This window comes from Scatophagus argus, chromosome 11 (assembly GCF_020382885.2).
Source record: "Scatophagus argus isolate fScaArg1 chromosome 11, fScaArg1.pri, whole genome shotgun sequence".
Lineage (NCBI taxonomy): Eukaryota > Metazoa > Chordata > Actinopteri > Scatophagidae > Scatophagus > Scatophagus argus.
The window spans coordinates 19,023,442-19,048,564 of NC_058503.1; the positions used below are offsets into that span (position 1 = coordinate 19,023,442).

The 25,123-nt window shown below is 40.4% G+C and overlaps 1 protein-coding gene across 4 annotated transcripts in view; it reads left to right on the forward strand.

The window, feature by feature from the left end:
* The window catches only part of adarb1b (adenosine deaminase RNA specific B1b), a 92,846-nt gene that overhangs the window by 4,545 nt on the left and 63,178 nt on the right, over positions 1–25,123 (forward strand). The gene's annotated exons all lie outside the window — the stretch shown is intronic.

Below are 25,123 nucleotides of genomic sequence, written 5' to 3' on the forward strand. Positions count from 1 at the left end.
CTTTGGTGAGTGCAGCACCAGCTAGACTGGCCAGTAATTGTTTGCAAGCAAAATATTTGTGTGCCTAGGTTGAATGAAATGAAATTGCTATGGCTGCCTCCAGTCTGGATGCCTTCCTGAGCATATTTTCTCTCCTCAGCAGGATAGTGCTACAAAAACAAATGCCAGTTGAGTCTTATCACAAGTTTACTTCATCGGACTTCCCGTCCCGAAGGAGTGATGATACGAGGTGTCACAATCAATTCCATAAGTGAAGTTTGAAGTGAATACATTTCTCTGTGAATGGCTCCCTCTCACTCTCGACTTCCCTTGTGCTCCTTATCAGTGGCCACCTGCACACCACTTTTGGCTTATCACTGTTCACCCTTTGTCCTGCTTGGGCTTCCTGTTTTGTTCTGTCATGGTAAGTTATTGATTTAAGTACGCGTTGGTTTGTATTTCATAGTGTTGCGTCAACCAGTCAGTGCCGTGTGACACTCAGTGTCTCCCCACCTTCCTGTTTCTCTCTGTCTTTTTGTCTCTCTTTTTTTTTTTGCTGACACAAAATATGAAAATAAAAGTTCCTCTTGCTGTTTTTCAGTTGCTCAGTTTTAAGATGAAGGGATGGACTTCATGGATGGAGCTGCTTAACATTCATTCGACAAAGGAAGCGGCGACTCATAACCTGTAATCAGTTTACTGATTAAAAATGCGTACATCATTAAATGACAGGCACAACAATGGTGGCCAACAGTTTATTTGCACTGCCCCCAGTTCTTGTTAGAAGATACTTTGGTTCAGTTATTTAATGAATATATTGGATGTGGAAGTGCTGCAGTGGATGGCAGCAATGGCAGAGAGAGGCAGAGGGAAAACAACATCTTAGTCTATGAATTAAAGCTTTATTTTGGCCTAACCAGAGCTGTTGATTCTTGGAACAGTATGAAGTTCAACCAAGACGGCTTTTGTGAGTTTCATTTTGTTTGTCGGAGTTTGAATGAGGTGCATTTTATGATGAGCTGATGTTAGTTGGGTGAAAGAGAGAAACTTGAATTCAGAAGGTGTGTTCTTGTGTTTGTAAAAATAATTTTATTAATTTTATCATAGCCCCCACAAATATAAAATATTATTTTATAAATATTTGAATCAGGATTTGATGACAGTTGGTGGGTAGTTTGGTCACTGTCAAACCACACCCACAGTATTGATTATTATTAAGTTTAAGTTTAAGATTAAGTTTTGATTATTATTATTATTATTTACCTAAAGATGTGTTTGTGTTGCTGTGCATCCTGATGTTTCTGCTGTGAAGAAGAGCGGAGAATAAATAAATAAATTAAAAATCATTTTCCTTTGATCACACTTTGATTTGTTATTGTTCTTTTATGTGAATCCTGACGTGACAGTGATGTGTGTGGATGTGTGGGTAATTGAGAGGCTTTGTGAAGCCTACGCAGCTTTGAAAAGCACAATTTGAACACAGTCCGCCTGAGTTCTTTGCCACAAAATAATGAGGCTACGCATGACCTTGCTCTTTCACGTTCCAGTGCAACTTCCAAAAGTCGTCCTATAAATGCTCTCGTCCCCTCAGCCAGTTCAAATTAGACTTGAGATTGATTTTTGACTTTATTTTACATGAGTAGCCAGTTTCAATCAATTAATCAGTCTGTCTAAAACATAGTGTTATAGATAATGTTTGCTTGAGGCTGCTGTAACTACGAGCTGCAGTTTGGTGTCAAACAGACTCTTGGAGATGCATACTGAACATCTGATTTTAAACCCGTATGTTACATGGACTCTTGTTGTGTATTTAAACAGATGCATATCATAGTGATTTTACATTATTAATAGACTGCTGGGCATTCCTATCTTTTTTAATTTGAATTAAGAGTTCTTTTTCTGAGTACAAAGTTAATGGTCAAAGCATGGATATAAATTTATCCATGGTGTATTGCACAGATATAATGATGGTTTAAACAGAGCTGTCTCCAAGGCTTTGTGCTCTCATCATACTGTGGCATTCTTAGCTTTAATCCTGTATAGGACTGGATATTGTTTGAAACTGTTTGATGTAGTTACAGAAACTCTTTTTCTTGATGCTTTGCTATTATACATGTTTACTGTTGTCCGTAAAAACACAGAATATATATTTCTGCGTGAAAGGTGTGGCACACCACCAGGAGATTGTGTTCAAGCATGTGTCAGGTGTGAAAATCCACTGTAGCAGTGATGTATAATGTATTTGTAGGCACTTGTGGGTGAAACATTTGTAACCCTCCGGAAGCCCTTTCAGTAGCCATAGAGTAGGAATGTCTTTAAAAGAAATTGCATTAAGTTTATAACACAGCTGTTTTATGTTTAATTCTCTGCCATTTTTGCGAAAAGTTTGAAGTTTGTTTGGAGCGGGGAAAGTCAGCCACTGTCTGCCGAGAACCTCTGCTTTTTGTCTCTGTCATCCCATTTGTCAGTACGTAGTCTACAACATTTTGTCTTCTAAGCTCCTGTTGACCTACAAGACATGCAATGTTAAGTGGTCTTTCCATTTCAGACCGACAAAGGACAAAAAAACATACCCATGTGTTTACCCATTCCACCTCGAATTCTTGCGCACCCTCAGCATTTATGGGTCACATGGGAATCAACCCTTTTTCTCCATGCCATAGTCTGCTATATGGGACTACATCAGACTAGGCAGAGCAGACATGGACTCTCTGCAAAAGCAATCTCGCTCTTTTCACTATAGGGTACTGAATCTGAAGCGGATTTTTCTGTCATCAGATCATCTCAGCAAGTTAGGGGTTTGTGCAAATGAAAGCAGCATGACCCCCCAAACTTGCTTGACTGACACATTTTGCACTTCCCTGGGGATGGGGGGTGGGGTGTCACATCACTGCCGCCCCATCACTCTTGTCACCAAACTGCGGCAAGCAGAAAAGCTGCAGATTTTGGCCGTTATTCATACAGTATACATTAAGACTGTGACCTGTTCATGAACGCATAATGTATCACTCTTTACCTTGGCGGGAAACAAGAATGTTTAAAGGTTGTAGGGGTTGGGGTTGTGCCACGAATACAGGGGCAGGTGGCTTGTCATTGATCAAGAAATTTTGCAGCCTCCTTTCACATTCACTGGACATCAGCTCTCAGTGAAAACAGAAGAAAGGGCTAATGCACATGCCAGTCGAAGTTAGCAACAGAGCGTGAATGTGACATAGCAGTCGATGCCTTACACTCGCACGTTAGCGTGGCAAAGGGCAGCACAAAGGCTCCATCAAACCACCAGGACTACACTTAGTCACAGTCGACCAGATTGCTCATATGCAGAAAGGCTACGCAGCCTACCTGTAAAATGTTTCACTTTTTATTATCTGCTGAATACAGTCAGATACACTAAACACAAGCGTTATAGACTGATGTGTTGCTGTAGCAAGAAAAGGCAGTTGCCCTGATTTGAGAAGTGTTCCTGCTGGGTTGAAAATCATGTGTGTAATCCTTATGACAACATTCTTGTTTGGGTGTGTTACTGATGTGCCATTACCGTGTTGCCATTTTTGGGAAGGCTGTAATGAAGGGAGTGCCTGCTTTTAGGTAATGTGAGTGAAAGGTTATGGTTAGATTGGTTAAATGCAGCATGTTCAGTATTCCATGTCATGCATTGATATCATCCGAAATATAAAGTATTTTAATTTTAGGAAGGGTCAGAATGTTTATTTACGTTCTGTGACCTTTGCTGGTTGAGGTACATCTCGCCGTACTTCACATAGTGGCACTCATTCATTAGGCAGGCGTCCCACTCCAGCCACAACTTTGTGGCCATGTAGCTGCTCTCTGAGAGTGGGTGTGGAGGGTGAATGTGGTAGGGTATCTAACTGGTCCTTTGTGAGGCAGGGAAGAATTTGTTTTAAGTAACTGCTAGCTCTAACAAGTCTGCTTCTGGTTGTTGACATTTTGGTGCCTGATATGGGTTGATGATCTGACGAATTTAGATCACGATCGACCTCGAAGGTGTCTACAATCTACTTTTCAGGTGAATCGTGGAGAGCCAGGTATTTAATTGCGCACCCCCAGACTGGGACAACATCTGTTTTAGTTACATTTGAACTATTTACCAAATGTTGATGATTTGAAAAATATCTTGGTGTTTCTTGTGTCACAAAGGAATAAGAACATCCTTGCTTCCCGCAGCGGTTTAGTTTTAATATCTGAACTAATACAGCAGCCAGAGCAGTTAGGACTGCTGTGAACATGGAATACAAAGTGCTTGGTGGTTATTAGTTGAACTCATGAGGGACATAGAAAACTTATGAAAACACAGATAGTCCTTCAGAGATCTCTGATTATTGCTGCATTGTTTTCCCAAAGTTATTATCTATTTTCACTTCCACATCCTCTGGTCTTCATTTTGTAACCTGTAAGCTTTCTGAGTTAAGATTAATGTAAAATAGCAAATTAGAAATAACTAAATGCAATAACTGAAACAAGCTGAAATTGAAAAATAAACCTGAAATATAAGAAGTAAGGGTAAGTGAAGCTAAATGTGTCATTAGACAGACATAAATCACTGGAGATACTTAAATTAAATTCTCAAAATTTTATTTTGGCCTGACACACATAATCAAGAACTTGGACAACCATTTATGCTCTTTCACACTTCATAGCACATAACAGGCCAGACTTTACTTTTAAGTATTTCATGTTGCATTAACGCAACCCATGTACTATTAAGTGGAAATTGAAATGTTTGGAACTTTGGTCCTTCCTTTCAAGCTATCGGAGGATACTCCCTGCTTTTTGTCTCTCACAGATGTACTTATACTTAAAATAGAAGTACACCTGTCATTGCCTTTACATGGGACTGTAGTAGATCTCCAGCATACTGGAGGAAAAGCCACATTGCCTGAGGGTATGGCTATAGCGGGCTGCCGCGTCGTTTAGTACAGCCTTTATGTGCTTTTCCAACACTGTCTCAGGCAGGCTTTGTGAATATATGCTCAAGAACAGATATCGTCTCAAAGGTTCACGTCAAAGCTGATCACAGTGTGCAAATCACCCCAGCAAACATGGATGGTGTCATGATGTGGCAGTACGTGTATTCACAGTGGATTAGACTAAGCCCATCAATAATGGATTTCGCAAAGAGCAGTGGTGAAAACATGCTTTTCTTGTTTTATAAGCCTTACTTTGCTCTTTGGCCTCTTAGAGTAGGTGCAGTCACATGCTCCACAAACAACGAGTTGTTCTTTAAACTTAATGTTTGAAGAGAGTCTGCGGGTGGATAAATGAATGAAGTATCCCTCTGTTCCCTTTTCATGTCCTTTTTATAATCATCAACCTTCTCCGTTTCCTTCTTGTCCTCCATATTCTATGGAGCTCTGCACAGAGCCCTTGGTGATATGGCTATATATAGAAGGAAAAGGAGGAGCAAGATTAAGAAAAATGTGAGTGCTTTTTAGTGTGCCGTCCTGGGGAGCTCGCCTCAGCGCTGCTGTTTGAAAGGGTTAATGAAGCTGAGATTTAGCCAGGAGATTGTTTTTGTCTGTCCTGGTGTGACTCGCGGTGAAGAGGTCAAGCCTTGGCAGTCTGAGGTAGATTTCCTCAATTAACCACAGCACCTTCTGGCTAAACTCCCTTTGTGAAAGAGCAGCCTTTAAAAGTTCAAAGCTTTCTTTTTTATTATGGCTATGTTGCTTCAGAAGCGAGTAAAACTTGTTTTCTTTTAGAGTCAATTACTCACATTGATATCTCATATATTATGGTCTCTGTTGTGTTCGGTAGAGGACTCCCTCAAGTCCACTTTGATGTCCCAGAGCACCTGTATGTGTGTCACGGACAATATGCATATTTTCAATCAGATCCACTTAAAAGTCGCCAGGCGTAAGATACACACAAACACATTTGTGCTGGATGGTAACTTTGGTCACTTCTGCCACTCATCAAGTTTCTATGCTAAGCCATCCATTCTTACACACATGCAGATCAAAGTGATGACGATGTTTAAGCACGTTAAGGATAGGTATTAAGACTGACAGGTGTTTTTGGCCACTGTGATTGTCTCGGGTGGGCTAACATTGGCTGGAGTGTAAATCCAATCAAGAGTCAGACACTTCAGCTAACGTTAACCTTAGCCTAATCTGTAACAGTGTCCAGGATTGGCCTCCAAACTGTGGGGAAACGCTAGACAGTGTAAGCTAGTTAGCCAGAAATGCTAATGAATGCATCTTAGTTTAGAGCAAATATGTTTTCAAATCTGGCAGCCATGCAGATCTGTGGATAAAGCAGTTAGTTTTCCTCTCTGGTCGGGTGTTTGTAGAGCTAATAGAGATGCTGTGAATCTAAACATGGTTCAGGAAAATGGGGTGGTTGCTGGGAGCAAAGCGTAGCAGGTGCTGCTGGCCCGTGGGGCCATATTTGTGTACTCTGCTCACTCAGTGGGAACATTTTAATTTGATCCCTTTGTTTCTATAAAACAGGTCAGGATTTGTTCTACCCCTAGGCAATTTGTGTCAGCGCTTGTACAGAAACTGCTGTAGTGATGTAGGAGCAGCGCAGCCCCTCGTGTTTAAAGAAAGAGTTGTCAAAACACGCACTTTTTGGAAATTTCTTAATAAAGTGCTCTGCATAATTGGATAGGTTTGGTCGTGCCGGTCCACATACTTAAGTTAGTCAATTGCAGACAATAGTGGGATCTGTCTAACCTGTAGGGATGGGTATCATTAAAGTATGACGCACTCCACCTTGAACAGATGTTAAGTACATATAAGTTCATTGTGCTGATGATGCTGCTCATCACTTCTCACACACACCCACAAAAAAAAGCCTTTTGCTTTGACAGTGTTTTTACTGCACGGTTAGTTAGCCTGCAGCCCCCACATCACTAAATCCTGCCCTGCTCTGAGTGATCTGAAACTGAAATTGAATTTCTGTGTGTGTGTGTGTGTGTGTGTGTGTGTGTGTGTGTGTGTGTGTGTGTGTGTGTGTGTGTGTGTGTGTGTTGCATGGTGCTGCAGTGTGTGTGAGAGAGAGAGCTGCCCCTGCTTCTCTCACACAGGCTCTGACAGAGAGATCTCGCTTCTGGATTAAGCACAGTGATATTCATAGATAAATGTTTTAATGAGAACCGGAGTTGGTGAGTAAAAACGTACAAAATAACTTTTATGTAGCAATAATAAAAAGAAAATGTATTTTCTAATTTTTTGTCTGACTCTATGAAAAATTAAACATATTGGCATATTCATGTACTTATTTTCTGCCAGAAGTAACACACATTGTGGGACATTTACGTATGCCTGTGTACATGTGAGCAGGAGATCTTTAAAAAGTTGTTCAGATGGTGGATTTTTTTCTAGCTTGTACCCTTCATTTGCAGCAGATAACGACAATATTGTTTTCTCACTGGTGGAAATTCCATGTACGCCACAGTGGAATGTTCTCTGTTTTCTGTCTCTGCGTGCCTAAAGTTGCAGGTCATTTGCTCTGCAAAAGCAAATCATAACAAAATATTATATTTCATTGATCAGTAGCACGGTATGTTTTCATTTAAAATGTAAAAAATAAAAAACTGACAGGACTGATGCAGGGCTGATCACGTGATGTTTGAAACAGCACCACAGTGTTAGATTTGGTCTGCTTTCCTTTCAGAAATATATTTGGAACTTTGCACACAGTCCCTTTGCTATTTCCTTTCAGTGACACAGTAAGGAATTTCCCTCTAATTAGCAGACCAAAGCAGTGGGTATGAATGTTGTCAGCCAGTTGGCCTGATAGGAACTGATACAGATGGTTGGTTTTAATGTCTTCGCGGTCAGCTGATGCTTTACTGATTTACTGATTAGTTTTTAGGAATCCTCACAGGACTCTTTAGGGAACCCACCAAGGCCTCTGCTATTTTAGCATTTTTACTTTAACCCACACTATCTTATATTGACATATTTATTCTGAAATATATCAATTATAGCTGAGATTTGAATTGAATCATGACTGCCAGAATCAAAATCTTATTGTAAAATTCCCACAGATTCCCATCCACACAGTTTTACTAGCTTGACTGTCTGTCCAGGCTTGTTGTCATTTGTTGAACTCAGTGCATTGCACACCGCAGTCACAACTATACAGCATAAGTCTGTGTTTGAAATCTTTGTCCAAATGTGTTTATAGCCAAATCATTAAAGTATTTATGTGTGAATCTTCAGAATCTTCACTACTTTTGAAAAAAGAAGTCATAGTGACAGTGTGGGGCTCCCGACGTGGTCTTGCTGTTGAGAAGTTTTGGGTCTTGCCATGTTGTCAGCTCTGGCTCAGTAGTAGGATCACACCAGAGTTCAACATCTGCAGCCAAACCAGAATCTTTTACCTCTTTTGGTGCTTTCTCAGCAGCATCTGATAGTCGAAATATGAAATATTGCATATCATTTGTGAACCACATGAATCACCGGTGTGTTTTTTCTCTGTTCGGGGCCTTCTGTCGTGTCACTTTGGGTTTTTCCTTCTGTCGGTTTTTGAATTGCTCATATGCCTAAGAGACATCTTTCTGCACACACTCGCAGTCACACACGCTCCTTGTTATTCCCAGGGTTGAGAATATTTCTCTCTAGGCAACACACTCTCACTCAGACTGAGTGGTGATGAAGGATGTGCCTAAATTAGGATGTTCTGCTGTACCAGAGGCAGGTGTGAGTTTTTAGCACCTCTCCCAAAGCTTACACTTTTCAAATGCGCACTGCATGGTGCTGAACTTTTCATTAGCAGTTTTTTTTCTTCTCCTTTTTAGTTAAGAGGCTTACATTTCCATCACCTTGAAATGCAGGATGTAATTAAGTCTGCAAGTTTGCCTTTTGTGTGTGTTTGCACAAAGCTTTTGTTTTTCTTACGTGAAAGCCTGAGTTACCAGGCGAGTATTAGTGAACGTAAAATTGAAATTTTTATCCCACAGGTTGGAAGTCAGTGGCCTATTTATTGATATCGTGAAGTGAACCTGATGGCCAGAATCCAACAAATATTTGGAAACTTAAGAATTTCACCTTTGGTGTAGCTGAGGCACCAGTGAGAAAACCAGAATGGTTGTCTTTCGATCAGGTGACATGATTGGTCTGTATTTTGTCTCAGCCAGTCAAGAAGCACTTCTGTGAGGGAGTCAGGATCCAAACTGTGACCCACACACACTTGCGTAAGAACTGTTATGCTGCCTTTAAATGGTAGCGTAGTATCAAGGGGGCATTTGAAAGTCTGGGAACAACACTTTGAGTAACACTCTGGTTTGTTTGGGATTAGCAGTGCAGATGGCTGCCTCTCTTTCCACTGCCTTTTTCATGACATTTTTGGCAGTTTGCTGATCTACTTACTTACGAGACTTACAACGACAACAGTAGTAAAATAAACAATTACTTAAGTGAACAGGGGTAAGAGCCGTACTGTAGTATTTCTGTTGCAAATATTTGGTTATTACTTAAACTGTTTTGTAGCAAAAAAAAAGAGAAGGGTAGTGGAAAAGAATGATAGTAAACAGGGTTCAAACATGGTGTAATTAGACATCTGCCACAGAAAAGAGTGCTTGGTCTCAAGTAAAGGAATGTATGTCGCTTGGATTTTGGGCAGTTTTTGTTGGGCTTTTTTTGTTTTTTGTGCTACACTGTGAGTAGCTGTTGTTGCAGCTTGTTCCTTTTGCCTGTTGGACACAAAGCTTTTTGTTTGAGTTTGACAACCAGCCACTGTACACACATCCACAGCTATGTGACCCTGTCTGTTCACCTCTCACTGGACAAAGGCACATTTTTATTCTTATTTTTTTCAGTTATTTGATTTTCCATATTTTAGCTACTTGCAGATAAACTGTAAGACCACAGAAAAGCTCATGGATACTTACATAAGGTAAAGCTTTTCAATATTTTTACACATTTTATTGACCAAAGTGGTTGATTAGTGATTCTTACTAATGAGCACAGGACTCTACACTGATCTGCAGTACTTCTAAACTGTTTCGTTTTAGAAACTGGGCTTATTCTTAGGTTGGCATCGACAACGTAACGAAAGATAGACTTCTGAAGTTTTAATAAATCAATCCCTATGTTATCAATTTCACATCATACTCCTCACCCTGCTAATTTGCTATTTTATCTCTTTATACATTATCCATATTATGATGTGTTGTAAGTGCTGAATACTCCTTGTTTCTGTGATAAAAGGTTGTTCAACACCCGAAATCCATGACCTGGTGGTACACTCACAGTCTGTGCAGTAAGAAAAGGCGTCTTAATATTCATTGGAAGCATGTCACATTAATTCTGGCTGCTACATTCACCAGCCCATATGAAGGAGGTGTTTGTATCCCACAGAGGAGCTTTGCATCCTCACAGTTTGCCACAGGCTGCAGAGCAGAGTGTTGCAGACTCCAGTGGAATGCGTCAGCAGGCAGGCAGGCAACACTAGTGGTTTTTGGAAAGAAGATGTAGAAGTCCTATTACTCACCTCTGTAGCAGGGATAGTGCCTGCGCTGTGCCTCTCAGGGGTTCTGTTCAATCATTGGCGCACACTTTATTACCTTGTTCTGTGGAGGTGTTTGTGCACTTGCTGCAGAGCCCTGAGCTCTTAACTTATGCATCGCACAGGGATTTGTTTGTGTGTGTGTATTTACAGTAGAGTTTATGCTGTTTTTGGTGCATTTTTGTACACGCAAACCTTTGTACAGACTCTTGTGTGTTTTCAATAAATATGTACCACGGGTCTTGTATGCGTGTCAGGCTCCATCCTTCTCCATCCTCCGACACCAGTGCCGTGAAGATTGTGCTGCAGCTTTCTTGCTGCATTCGCCACAGATGTTGTTGTGACCCCAGTGGGCAGAACAGGTTTCCCCCTAATTATTTGAACAACATCTGGGCACAAGGCAGAGAGGAGGTGGAGGAGGACGTTCGTCCTAGAGGGCGGTCGGCCGTAATCGAACCGTAAATAAGACATGGCTCAGGGGATGTGGGATGCTTGTGCAAGCAAGCGTAGGTTTGTGTGTGGGAGAGAGGCCATTTCAATAGAGTACGAAGCAGGGCAGGGGGAGGGGAAGAAGTGGAATCTGCCATATGGATAGGAAAGAAAGACAAAGGGAGAAATGGAAGGGAGGATAAGAGGAAGGAGGAAAGGAGGAGACTCAGCGGCCCACGTCAACTCACTTAATGCTCCCTGCTGGCCGCGGGGATGCTGACAACACAGTTTTGTTGATTCATTTTCCCTTTCCAACTAGTCCCCCTGTCTTTTGCAGTGACTCTTTATTCCTGTTGCCCTTGTGCTGCTCTGTTTGTGAGACTCCCTGATCTGTCTCCTCGTCCTCTAGTATGACCTTGTGAATCTGGAGTCTTCCCCGTCTTGTTGTCAGGTCTGCTGATGCATATACCTAATGTCAGAGAGTGTCTTTTATGCAGGGATCCTGCAATACCACTAGCAAAAGAAGCCGCCATTGCTTTTTACAGTGAACCAAGCAGCACCGGCGTAATGCTGCCCCAATGTGTGGCTTTTAGATGCTGGCGTTCTGAAAACGCATGACACGTAACACAACAGTATCTGTATGCTGTAGGAATGAATGACAAAAAGCCCACGGATGGATCTGACTGCGCTGTATATATTAAGTGTTCTGTCTTGCAGGCTGTGCCCCTTTATTTAACACTGGAACTGCCTGGACTTTCTCATTTGGTTTTATGCACACTTTTGAAACACCCTGTGATAAAAGTCAGGGAAAATGTGCATGCATCTTTGTAGTCTTGGCATTGCTATAGTATGAGAACATGTACAGTGTTTCCCACGCTTGTTATTCGTGTAGCCACTGGAAACAATTGCACTCAGAAGCTTAAAGCAACAACATGCGAGCCTACACTAAACACGAGAGCTTAGATAGATAGATAATTATGTGCTCTTTTATACAGACAAAAATAAATGACATTATTTTATATGTGAAATTTAACTCCAGCCTTCACTCTGACTCAGTGTCCCACACATGTTTAAAAATTATATGCTGTTCTTTATTCGTATTAATATCCATTTCAAGAACCCACTGATACTATAAAAAGAAACATTGAGTGTGTAGTTGTCTTTTTGTAGCTTTTTTGTGTTTTCGCCATCACAATCGTGAAGTTCAGGTCTGGTTAAAGGGCAATTTTAAAAAAACAGATTTGTAAACACAGATTTACTTTATCATTTTAATCTGACATAATGCTTAATATGCCAAAAATATTCAGCTGTTGATTAAATGTTAGGCCTGGCCGTATCAACAGAAAGGGCACCAGGTGAGCTGTCTGTTTTAGACTAACTTACTTTCTGTTTGTATCTGGGCTAATTGTGAAGAAATAAGTGGACAGTTGTGAAACAGCTAAAGCTGTTACATGAAAATGGCCAAACACGCTCGCTTGGGGGAGACAACGACTTTGACCCCGTTGCAGCTGAAGTGTTAAATTTTCTAATACTGTGATGGAATAGCCGAGGGCATCCCTCTGGCTTTTATTGGAGCTTCACGTGTTGTCCTTTAAGGACTGTGGAAGATAAAATGCTCAGGTTCAGTCTGCACTTCACCTGCTTTACAGCCGTTATACCTCGGCCATCTGAATCTCCAGTTTACACATGGCATGAGTGCAGTTCATCCTGGTTGTGTGAAAAGAGCTTTCAAACAAGAAGCTGATTTTTTTAAGGTCGGATGTGTTGCATTCTGAAGGGCTGCAGATGAATGGATACACTCAAAGCTACAAAAGGCAACCTGCTTAATGGGAGCATTCAAATAATAAATTGTGTCATAGTTGGGCGATGCTTTGGCCTTGCTGACTGAAAATGGATTTGGGAAACTAGACCATTAGTTAAATAAAGACTAGCTATAACCTTTTACAGCTTTGTTGTGGAGTTTTGATCATAGCCTCTTTGTCTTTGGCTCAGTGTAATAAATGCAGAACATTTCAAAAGTTTTAGGTTGCAGCATTCTGTTTGAATTGGCCACAGAGAAGTTTCTTGATAATGAAACTATCTACTAGGAGATGGCAGGAGAGGAGAAATCCCCTTTCAGGGTTATTAAAGGCTTTTGATTCCAGTTGTAAAAGGGTGATAGTGAAATGTGTAAAAACAGACAGTTATCATAAGTTAAGTTAGCACATAAAAAATGCAGAGGCTTTGCAGGTTCACAGGCTTGTTCAGAAACCACGTGGGACTGTCAAAATAAACAAACTGGAGCTTTATTTAGTCCATATTTCAGTTAGATTAATTTAAAATGTCATCAGTCAGGAGGCAAACAGGTGAAATACACAAGCTATGGTGACAAAGATAACGTGGTTTCACAACATCAAGTATGCTTTATATGTAAAATATGTGTTCTGAGTATTAGCATAAACACACTGAAACCCATAGATTTAACTAAACTTTACACACGTGCTTGCCTTTCAAAGTTAAAGAAAAAAAAGGGAATGATATTTATGTAGGGCTGGCTGATGAAACAGTGTATGTCAATAATGATGACAAGCTTTGGACATTTCTCCTCAATATGGAAAAACTAACAGCCTATCACACAGCAGAGCTAAACGCAGCGGCAGCCAGCTCGTGTGCTGCCTCTGTGTCGCCTGGACAGCAGCTTCCAGCAGCACACAGCAGAGATAATGAAATGGACTTTAGGGTGTATTTTACCGCCGTTGGCAACCATAGTGCTCATTAACCATAAGTGCAACAAAATGGAGACAGTGCGATCAGTTTATCAAACACCTGTTGAACAAGCCGAACAGAAATGCGACAACTTCAGCCACTCTGCTTGGAGTGGCTGCTCTTAATCCACACCCGTTTTGTTTTACATAAACTGCCATACGCGACTCGTTACGTTGAAGTGCTGGACGTGAACTTGTGTTATTCTCCAAAGAGTACTAATTAATTATCAAGTCAAGTTTTTATCTTTAGCTACAGTGCAGTTAACTCTCACAGGCACTGTTGGCTTTCTGTTGGAGTGTACTGCTTCATATTTGCCTCCTAAAGACTGTATGACTGCTGTTCTGTTGTATAGGAGAGATGGCTTTATGGCAGAGTGAATGAGTTAAGCCCACCTCGCTCCTGTTTTTGTGAGTTTGAAACAATTCAGTTCAGCTGGAAGCACCGCAGCCTTTCAGAAGGATTAATGGGAGCCATGTATTTAATTTCCTTCCTTTTGTTTTTCCTCCCTGAGCTCAGTATTAATTACTTTTTGATACTAATAGTGCTTATTCAAATGTACTAATTATATATTGGTTCTCTGATGATTAAGGTCCTGTCCGCGTAGACACGTTTGTGTTTGAGTTTGATTCCATTCGTCCACTGAACTGAGTTCTGTGAGGTGTAATGGATAAGTTTGAAAATGGCCTGATGGATGTGAAGCCATTTACTTTGACGTACAGCCTTAAATGGAAGCTGAAATGGCAAAGATAAGCAACAAAATTATAAACAAAATCTACAATGAGAACTTCAAGATCTTCAAGCTTAACAAATGAGCTTTTATAACATCAAGGCTGTAGTCAGTCTTCCGTTGTGACTGACAGAAAGTCTGATACGTCTGGCCCTGGCTAAAAAGCACTTTGTAACAGGGGGTTAGGTAGCTACAGCATTGCAGCAGTGATTTATCGCTTTATTAACTATTAAATGTAAATCCTAAACTGTCATTTTCTTTTCCATGCGTTAATTTTATTTTTCTTTTCTTTTAAAGGGGAAACACTGATGCTGCCTGGCAAGCTCAAACACACGCATACCCCACCCTCTAAATTAGACTTTACTGGAGAATTGCTTGGCATTCATGAAATTTAGTGTTGACTCACTGTACAATCACTTGGAGGTTTGCTCTTCACCCTCAAGGGCTTTGCTGTTTGCTGTTTGAGAGTGGCAGACTGTAATTCAAATACTTGTATCAAGAAGTCAATTCAGCAAAACTTTGAGCTACAGCTGAGACCACTTGCCGTCCATTTGACTGCAGCTTGAACCATCTGAGGGGTTAGAGAGACCTTTTCACATGGAGGATGACTCCCACTACATATGTCAAGGGCATGGCGCTCTAGCACAACCTGTGCCTCCGGCGGCCCTTACTCATCTTGTCCTTTCTCTTCCGTGTTCCACTGCTTCAGTAGTTCAACATCGTGACTTTATGCAGCTCTGGAAGACAGACCTTGATTTGCAACACCCCACCCACAGATTTATTGTGTCATATTAATTGATATGAGCATTTAGTGCCAAAAGTTACGTATTCTGTAAGCGGCATTGTCACCCATGTTTTGCTTATTTGTGAAATTTTGTTGTTGTTTTCAGCCATTTAATTTGAGGAGACATTACGGGCAGAAAACAGCTGCTGCATATGTTGTTGAATGAGGATGGGTGTTTACTTTGCTTTGGTTAGACATTTGAGTAAAGCCCAGAAAAGACTGGTGACAATAGATGTACATCTGATTCATGAATCGTGCTGTCCGCTCATTTGCTTATACCCATGTGGGAACCTTGTCAAACAGTGTGGTTAATCATGTTTATGAGCAGTAATCCCTGATCTTAATCTATGTGCAGACCATCCTACTTGCAGGAAGTGAATATAGAACATATTAGTATATATATATATATATATATATATATATATATTTTATAAATATATCTAGACTATCTAGACCCCTGTTACAGTGAAGGGATTGCATCACTCAGGTCAGAAAGATCCCCCAGGACAAATTGGAGAGTGTTGCAGAGGAAAAGGTCACGCTGGCTGCCCTGCTTCTGCATGGCCGTGACAAGGATGAACTACCGCTGCAGATCTTTTAAATTAATATTTCGTGGAAACAGTGGGAAGACGTTTCTGGAGAAACATGTGATGAAAATGATAATAAAATGCTCTTGCTGTAAGATTTTATGAAATGTTACTGATCGATAAAGATGGATTTTCTTTTCATCTGCAGTGTTCAAGACGCATAGTTTTGTCTTTGTGTTTTAGACCTTTGACATGTTGTTCACATTGTTTTTTCCAGACCTCTGACACATGTCTGAATGGAGGAACGCTCTGCCGTATTTGTGAAAAGACCACAGAAGATGAAATATTTATCTCAGTGATGCCGGCTGAGGTCTGAGTAATGCCCACAGCTCAATGACTCTTATAATATTAATTTTCCTTCCACTCGTTTGTAGTCTGTGGGCAGCTAACAGGAGCATAGACAATGATGACAGCTTTTATGATTTATGAGGCTAATGTTTGATCGCTTTATGGCAGAGATAAATGGGATTGTGGTTAGTCAGCCAATGAACCAGGCTCTGTGTGTGTGTGTGTGTGTGCTTGCATTTCTGTGCATCCCTCCTCTCTTTAAACATGACCCTTTCAGTGTAACCATCATAAGCCCCAAGACTAAAGCTTTTGATTGATTACTTTGTGACAGTTATGTGTCCTCTGTCATCAGTGAACTGGCTGTAGCCTGGTGATTCAGTAGTTTTATGCTGACCAATGAATCAGAGGTGTCGACGAGCGTGTACTGTCATAATTGCTGTGAATTTTGTGTCCTTGAGGCAACTTTAAGAGAAAATACAGATTCATTTCAACTTGCCATTACCCCCACGGTTGTGTTATGATATGTTTTTTTGCTATATACAACAAGAAACCATTCAATTCAATTTCATAGTTTCCAAATTTGCAGCATTTAAAGTATGCAGAATTTGCTATTAGCTGTTGCCATTTGCAATGTAGCCATGAATGTGTACACAGCTGTCACTGGATAACTGTGTTACTGAAGAAAGCTTAAAAACCTGTTTCTTTTTTCTCTGATTTGTAAGTGGATGTTTATTCACATTCGATGTCGGAGATAATGACGTCCTCAAAAAGTGTAAGTCACGCCGAATCTCAAATGTGTTGGTGTGATGACATATGACATCTTATGACTTCAAGAAGGAGTATGATTTTTGATGCAGTTGCAAACATATGGCCCTAATGGTTTTAAAGTACCTTATTTGCCTCCATGAGCTGTCTCACCATGAAACTACAATAGTCAACTTCTTGTTGATTTTAGGTGGGACAGCATGAACCTGTCCCTTTAACCTCACGCACTATCTTTGCCTCACATCTGCATTTGCTTCTGCTGCATTTCAGAGCAAGACACAGGGGAGGTGGGACTCTACAATTGCAAATCACCGCCATGGCTGCAATATTTTATGCTGCCACATTTCCAGTTCAGTGGAGTATTTATAGTCGGGCTGATGATGTAAATAAGCACAGCTGCAGTTTGCTTAATTTGTATGCAGTGCTGCTAATAAAGACCTAATACAGAACTGTGTGAATGAGGAGTTGTGATTTCTGCCACTGACCTGAGACATCAGGTGAAGAAACCAATAGATGTAGTATTTTGATGTTTTGGTTGCAGCTGAGGAACAGTACTGAGGTGGTGTGGAAAAAAACTGCTGTTGTAAACGTCTGGATGTTTTCTGTCTCACTCTTGCCATGTCCAGCTGTCCCTCTGAGTGTGCCTGATGGAGCAACCTTCAATAGAGCGACAAATTTCACACCTGCTTCCCCCAGATGTTAAATCTCGTGCAGTTTTCTCTGCTTCTGTGGTCAATCTGCAATTATAAAGCAGGCCTAGTGGCCATTTGTGTTCCATCACATTGCAAAGCACCTATAGATAAACTGAGGTTATTAAGTAAGTAAATTTGACTGAAGGTGTTGATTTATTTGCCTTTTAATGATCTGACCAAAAACAAATGGACTTTTCCAAAGACATATCTCAACAAACAGGAAAATGTAGTGCTTCAGTGCTCTGATCTAATGCCTTAGTTGTTATTTCACTGTAACGTTTTAGTTCACATTTATACATTGTATTTGTATTTGTGAATACTTTCCGTCACTTTTAATGGCTCAGCAAGAAGCAACAGGCATCCAAGTGTAGCTTGAATTTGAATTGTCCTTTGAGATTCTCATTTACTCCTCCTGAGCCTATAGACTTGCCTCATGATTCCCTGCAGCCTAATCCTACAGCTTACTGATACTGTTAACAGCCATGTTAAACATGTTCTTTCATGGAGCTCAGAGCAGACGTGTTGCTTCGAGATATAAATTAAATTAAAGTTCAATGTGAGAGTGGCTCCTGGCTGAGGGTGTACAGCGCATTTCACTAATTGATATGAATTGATTTAATTATCATGTTTGAATCTCCGCTTGAGGCAGTGCTCATTGTTGGATGGAAACGCTGATTGAAAGTCTGTCCCTGTGTCACAAACCGCACAGCTGGAGAATATGCCTTGTTTATGGTTGCCGGACACAAGCGACGAATGGCGCCCGGCGCTGCTGTGGTGTCTTCTTCCTCTGAGGGCACAGTCACTTGCAGTTTCACTCGCCTCTCTTCTCTGTTTCAAACTCTGACCCTCTGTCTTCCAGCGGTATGTTAAATTACAGTCACATCACAGCATGTTTTTTCCAGGACAGTCTTTTATTTTTTTTACTCGATCAACATTGTGGCCTTTGAGTTTTCATTTGTTTTGACCTCTTATCTTATTGATCATGTTTTAATTAAACCTGTAGGGATTCATGGCTATTTTCTACCACTCTGTCCTGACATTTGTGCAATTATACCAATTGGCCCAAGGCTGCTCTTCATTGTTTGTCCATGTGTCACAAGTGATATATCCAACACGGCTGACTGGACTTTGAAAGCACTCGGAGGAATGATACATTTTATCATCACATGTTGGGATTTACAAAGGCCTGTGGCCATAATAGGAGAAAGGTTTGAAACACTCTTACACCATGTGCATGTTCTTTTTCAGCAGCTCCCTTCATACTGTTGTGCACTTGTATTACCATACAGAGCCACGCAGTGAAAGAAATTTGTGCTTTTCCTACTTTTAAACGCTCGTCTGTAGGAGTTGGTGTGAAGTGTATTCAAGGACACCAAAACAGTGCTGATTGACCTTTCTGTCTGGAGTTTCCCTGCTGGCCTTAAGACTATAATCACTGGTTTTGTGCCTGCTTTACTTATGTTTATTGCTGCTCACTCTTTCACTAAACATTTTAGAAAGTTGTTATTATAATAATTAGTTTAAGAAACAGAATTTCCAAGTTCATTTGAATGGTTGTTCATGTACCTTTTGTCCTTTTTAGTGGCATAAACAGACATGAACCTGAAAAAAAATGAAACGCACGAAGTGCTTGAGCATCTCCATTCACATAATTTAAATCATTTCCACTGACTTCTTTTGTAAAAGTTTTTTGTTTTTTTGTTTTTTTTTTTGGTTTTGAAAACCACCCTCAATTTTACTCTGGCAGGGGAAGAAAATGAGTGCACATATGGCACATCAACCATAATGATGACAACAAACAAAAATGTGGCTGTGAGGGAACGGCTAAATGCTCAGGACTCAGACAGAAGGGGCCCCTGTTTAACAGATTTTCGAGTTCAGACACTAAAGGATGCAAAATTTGAGGTAAACAATCTAAAAATAAATACTATTTCAGTAAGGCCGGAGATTTGTGCTCATACACAGGGTCCAGAATTAGCAGTCACCACTTGCCAAACATGAGTAAAAATCTACGTTGGCCAACAGAATTAATTAGATCATCTGCCATTGGCAGGTTGGTGAAACAGGCCTACTTCCATATAAACTCCCGTCACTACAGTACACAGGTTTGTTTTGCAACAACTCTGCACACTGTTGGCTGGTTGCAATGTATGACGTATCGATAATTGTAGCTCGGAGAGGATGAGCTGCAGTAGCAAGTAGCATTGCTTTCGTATGACATTGTATCTTATTCAGTTTAATGGGTAGTTTAAAAATACATTGGCCAGTAGTTTTTTTTATTATTATTATTTTACTAGGCACTGGCAGATAAACCAATTAGTTAATTCTGGAGCCAACATAGAGTATAGTAGTGAAATTCTGTCGCAGAACTATGTGGAACATATGTACTTTTTTTTTCTTTAGAAAAGAAAATATTTATAAAAGTCCCTGGGATAAAAGTCCTCAATAAGATCTGAGTTTCCCTTCATACTTCCATTGACTCCATTTGATCCTGTACTGCACTGAAAATGAACCATCCCACGGAAGCTTCTAAGGTAAGAAGCAGTTTCAGCTGAGCCTGGCAGTTCCTGGAGGGGTTGGGAAAAACACGTTGCTTTGAAAAATTGGTGACATTCCCCTTTATACTACTGAATCATCAACACTCGTTGCTGAATCATTGTCTTCCCATTCATGGGTAGTGAAATATAGCTGAGTAGAGTACCGCAATGAGTTACAGAATTGTAATTCAATACCACAATGGATGAGATGTTGCAAATCTTCTCTTAACAGCTGGTGACTCTGATATCATGCAGCAAATTATACTGTTAAAAATACACACATACACACACACACAGGCAAACACTTAACCACAGTGAACAAGGAAAGCTTTCTCTGCTATGTGAATGAGTAGCTATGGCTGAATGGTTGAGTGTGTCCTCTGTCTCTGTGAGGTCGACAGCCCAGGGAAGATTAGGAGGAAGCGCATCAAATGAATGAGAAAAGAAGAAAGGAGGGGCGCTGATGTCTCAGGAAAACCCACTGCATTACACTTGCTTTAAGGGAATTATCTCTTTGAGAAGTCTGCAGGGTCTGAGAGTGGACATGCACACACACACACACACAAAACATATCCATGCTCTAAATCTCTCATTAAATCTACATTAATCTGATCAGCTCCCCCCGTTTGCAGTTCTTCTTTCTACCTCCTGCTATGGATGCAGTGCTGCCAACCCCCCCCCCCCACCTCAATCCTTAAAGTGCACATTCATGTGTATTTTTGTCAATGTGTTTCTGCATTATTCATTACTAGTGATGGTCTTGCCTGTGGCATGCCTCGTGGGTGGCCTTGATGCACAGGTTATAATCTGACCTTCTCACCTGCAAAAAAGCTGTTTTTCTGTTTCTGTCCTGACACGTTTTGGCATAACATTTCCATAGATGCCAGTTGTGAAATCACAGTAAAGCTGTTAATAATGAAAAAGGGTCTGTTGTTAAAAGGGTGCGGGACCCTACTCAAGAGAGTCTGTGTCGCTGACTGGTGGCTAGCGCTCTTGGCAAGGAAGTGAAGGGTGGGGTTGGGCTGTAAATGGAAGCTGTTGAAAATAGTCAGTCTCCCAGACATGCGTCATCACAACCAGGCCACAACACAGCTTCCTGCTCCTTATCCCATACTGGTTTCCATATGTTGTGTTGGCACTGCACTCTACACCATCACACACCTCCCAGTTTTGCATGTTGATGACAAAAAAAAAATAAAAAATAAAAATCCTTCTCAGTACCAATGTTAAAATTGAGTTTAAAGCACCACTGTGCCTAAGTGCAGCCTCAGGGAGGTGCTAGCATTGCTGTAGACTCAGTCTTGTTGTCAGATTTAAGCTTGACTTGAAAGCACAGTATGTTTGTTCAATAGCAAAGCAGCTGCTAGACTTAGCCTCTATTCTTCCTCTTCTTTGCTGGAGTATATCAACTCTGTTGTGAGAAAATGTACCCTAATGATGTTGGTTTGGGTGGTCCGGATCGCGTGAGGATTGGTATGTTGTGATGATTGTCACTATGGTTATGGATTTTCAAATGATGTGGTTTCCATTAGGGTTTCAGTAGGTTTCCTGTTTTGCCGATTTAGTCGGGTGTATGCTAACTGACTGAACTGGCATTGGTCAGGTGTCTCTGGAGGGAGAGCTAAGTTAGCTGCATGCAGCTAATTAGCAGGAGAACCAGGATAGCTGGTTAACAACGTCCACAAGTGAGAACTCTCAGCACTAACGACTTGGTGCAGTTATGCTGTCTAATGTTATGTTACTCACCACAGTGCTTCAGTGTAAAGACTTGCTGTGATCCACACCCTCTGTTTTAGTCACTGCTATACACTGTTAATATGAATCAACACTGCCTGCTACCATTTCAAATTTAAATTTCTTAACAAGGCGTTGATTAGGAAACATTTTCAGGAACTTGTTGTGACTTGATATGCACTTAAAATGTAGCTTCTGCCCCATTTTATAAAATTGCACCAAGCCAGTGTCTTATTTTATTCATTAAGTTAAGATAACTGTAGTGGTTGCTTGATTGTAGTGAGAAATCCAGACGTGGTGCGTCAAAGTTGTAATTATTGGATTGTGGCTCAGTGGGAACGACTGAGGAGTCAAGTCTAACACCTAGTGGTATGAAGTATACCAGCTTGGTCTGGTTCGGATTAACATCAAACCAGTTTGAAAATATGACACTGGCCCAACTAAGATTCATCAGATTAATGCAATTATTCCAAATTTTTCATAGTTTTTTTTTTCTGAAACTGCATTGTGGAATAACTTGAAGAAAGCAGATTCATTTATTCATTCTTTGTTCAGTCACGACAAATATGTTTTTAGACTCTGCACTGTCAGATTGCCCCTGTTTGAAAAGAACAACAAACGATGCCCTCTTCACTGACATTTATGCTGACCTATAACTTTGGTAAACAGTTCAATCCCAGCTGATGCCCTTGGTCTCTGGCAGCCACCCAAAATTGAGCATTTAGAAAAGCCATTGACAATAAAAGTAGCTACTGTGCATTTGTGATTTAGTATATTAAAGGCCACTCGATAGCTTCATTTAAGTGGATGTGGGTGGGAGAGAATACGACTCCTGGAAGTTGCTTCATATTCATAATAGTGAGTTTACCCAGGCCTTCATACTGTATGAGCACATAAGTCAGTCTTAAATACATTTGTTGGAATTACATACAACTGAGGAAGTACAGAAGATAAAAAAGAGGAGAAGGTAAAGACATCTGGAAAAGAAAAGATATTTTTGATGCATTGTGGAAGCATTATTTCTCACAGTCGCTGTAGGATTGGGTTGATTTCCAGGTTTGCTCGTCCGGTCCAGTCTGGTGTACGAGCTTAAACTGGTTTGATTGCATTTAAGCTGAGTGACCAGCATTTCGTTCTGACAAATTAAAAAGTAACTTGCACCTGCAACCTGTTCAAGCTCCACTACATCCAACTTGGCTGAGTAATGGGCAATATGACAACGTGATTATTCTCTTTGCATTGACAATATTGTATACTGCTGTAACACTATACTGTTTATTTTTTGTTGCTATTATTATTATTATTATTTTGATGTTAATCAGTTCATTTGAATGGTTGGCCCAACCCTGTCCTGCAGCACATAACAGCCTCACTTTGTATGGTGTATCTCGACTCGTGCACCATCGTTTTCTGACTGTCAGTGTGAGACATGACACTGTCTCCCCTCTCTGGATAACATCTTTTTGACTCTCTTTGTTTCACCTGCTCAGCACCAAGCACGCTCAGCCAATATGTAGCTCAAGGCGGTCAGTCCACCGCTGTCAAACAGTATTATAAAAACAGTTTGACATGTTGTCACGGTGATATGAGTAACGTACACTCTGGAGGGTTGCGTAATCTGGGAAAATGATCACAATGAATGAGATGTGTCCAAATAAAAGCCATTTTAAAGGGATTTCAGCCCTTTAACTTTTGATGTGTTTGTATTAGACTGAATGAATGACCAAATTTTAGACACATTTAAAGCAAATCATCAAGTCTTTTTATATATTAAAGTTTTTGATGTACACACGAACGTACAGGTGGATGGATAGGGTTCAGCTGTTTTCTGTAGCCATGTTATAAGCTTATTATCTTTGTATTCTGGATTTTGTTCATTATGAAGTTAATGTTTGCACAGACACAGCAACAAATTGAGCCCAGATTTGAACCTGATTGGTCTGTTTTATATTCGATTCAGGTCAGGACCTCATTTGTCTGTGTTTACATGTTCTACCAGTGCAGGAAGAGCGAGTGCTAAACCCTCCAGGCCACAGAGGATGCTGGCTAAGTGAACCCATCTGTTGGATTTGCCAAGTGTATAACAAGCTAATCAGAAACCTGTTCACTTTGAATTAGAACAGATTTCTGTATTTAAGTTTCAAAATAAAAGTACAGGTTTTTGAGTGGTATTGTTGTTGTCTCGGGATGGAAATGTCAGTTGGTCAGTCCAGACTCAAGTATCAATTGCAATGAATTCAGAATATTCACTGAACTGCCAGAATGGCTTTAGACTCTTAATCTTAAGAGTGTAGACCTAAATACACCCTCACCATCACATAGACATGACTCAACCGTCAGCAGCAGCTAAAACAAAAATAAACTTATTTAACAAATTATGCAATAATAATAAAGCACAATATGACTTAAATGACAACTTTTACATATCTTTTACATCAAATCATGCAATCTCTGAATTAACATGGTTGTATTACACGATGATGTAGTGCAGATCTCAGTCACTTATTTAGCTAGTGTGTGTGTGTGTGTTCATGAATCAGCTCACTGTTGCCTCTAGTGTAGCGTACAGTCACAGCTCAAATAAATAAAAACCGCTGCATGACCTCTGATATCCACATATTTTTGAAAAGTTTACAGCTGTTGCTTGAAGTAACATACTGGCTTCTTGTCCATGCCATTAAAAGTGAACAGTTATAAATACACGCACAGATAGACACACACTTTTGCCTGCGGTGACACCTTGGGATCACAATGTATGTGATGGAGTCAGTCAACCGAGGCTGACCTCTTTCATTGCAGCCGCTCTGTTTAGTCCCCTTCTAATGAGTGACTGTGACTCATAATCTATACTGTGTACTAAAGCCGGAGGGCTGATCAGCCTGATGGTGTGCATTTGTGTGTACAGTATGTGTAGCCCATGTCGGGCTAAGTTATGCCAAGTGGCTCTCACACATAATTCCTCTTGATGGGGTGACAGTTATTTATGAAGTCTACGTGTTTCCCTCAAGCGACCAACATACAGTTTTGTTGTAATGTCTTTAATACCTTAATATGGAGGTGTGCCACTAGGTGTAAAACAGTTGTGTTTTATAGAACAACTCTAGTGTCAATATTATTCTGACAGTATTTTGATGGTGTTTCTTTGGTCATTGGTGAAAAAGGATAGTTGTGGTGTGTTCACAGAGAGGTCCGTCATTTTATTCCACTAACAGTGTGCCTTTTTTCATGGTTCATTTTATTTATTTTTTTGCTCATTTTAAATCTGTCATATTTAACCTTTACCTACAGCATTGATTACAGGACAATGGTGAATGTTAAAAAGCGGCATAATAGTAGCAGAAGTCAGGAATATTTAATTAAAAAAGCAGCTCAATAGTATG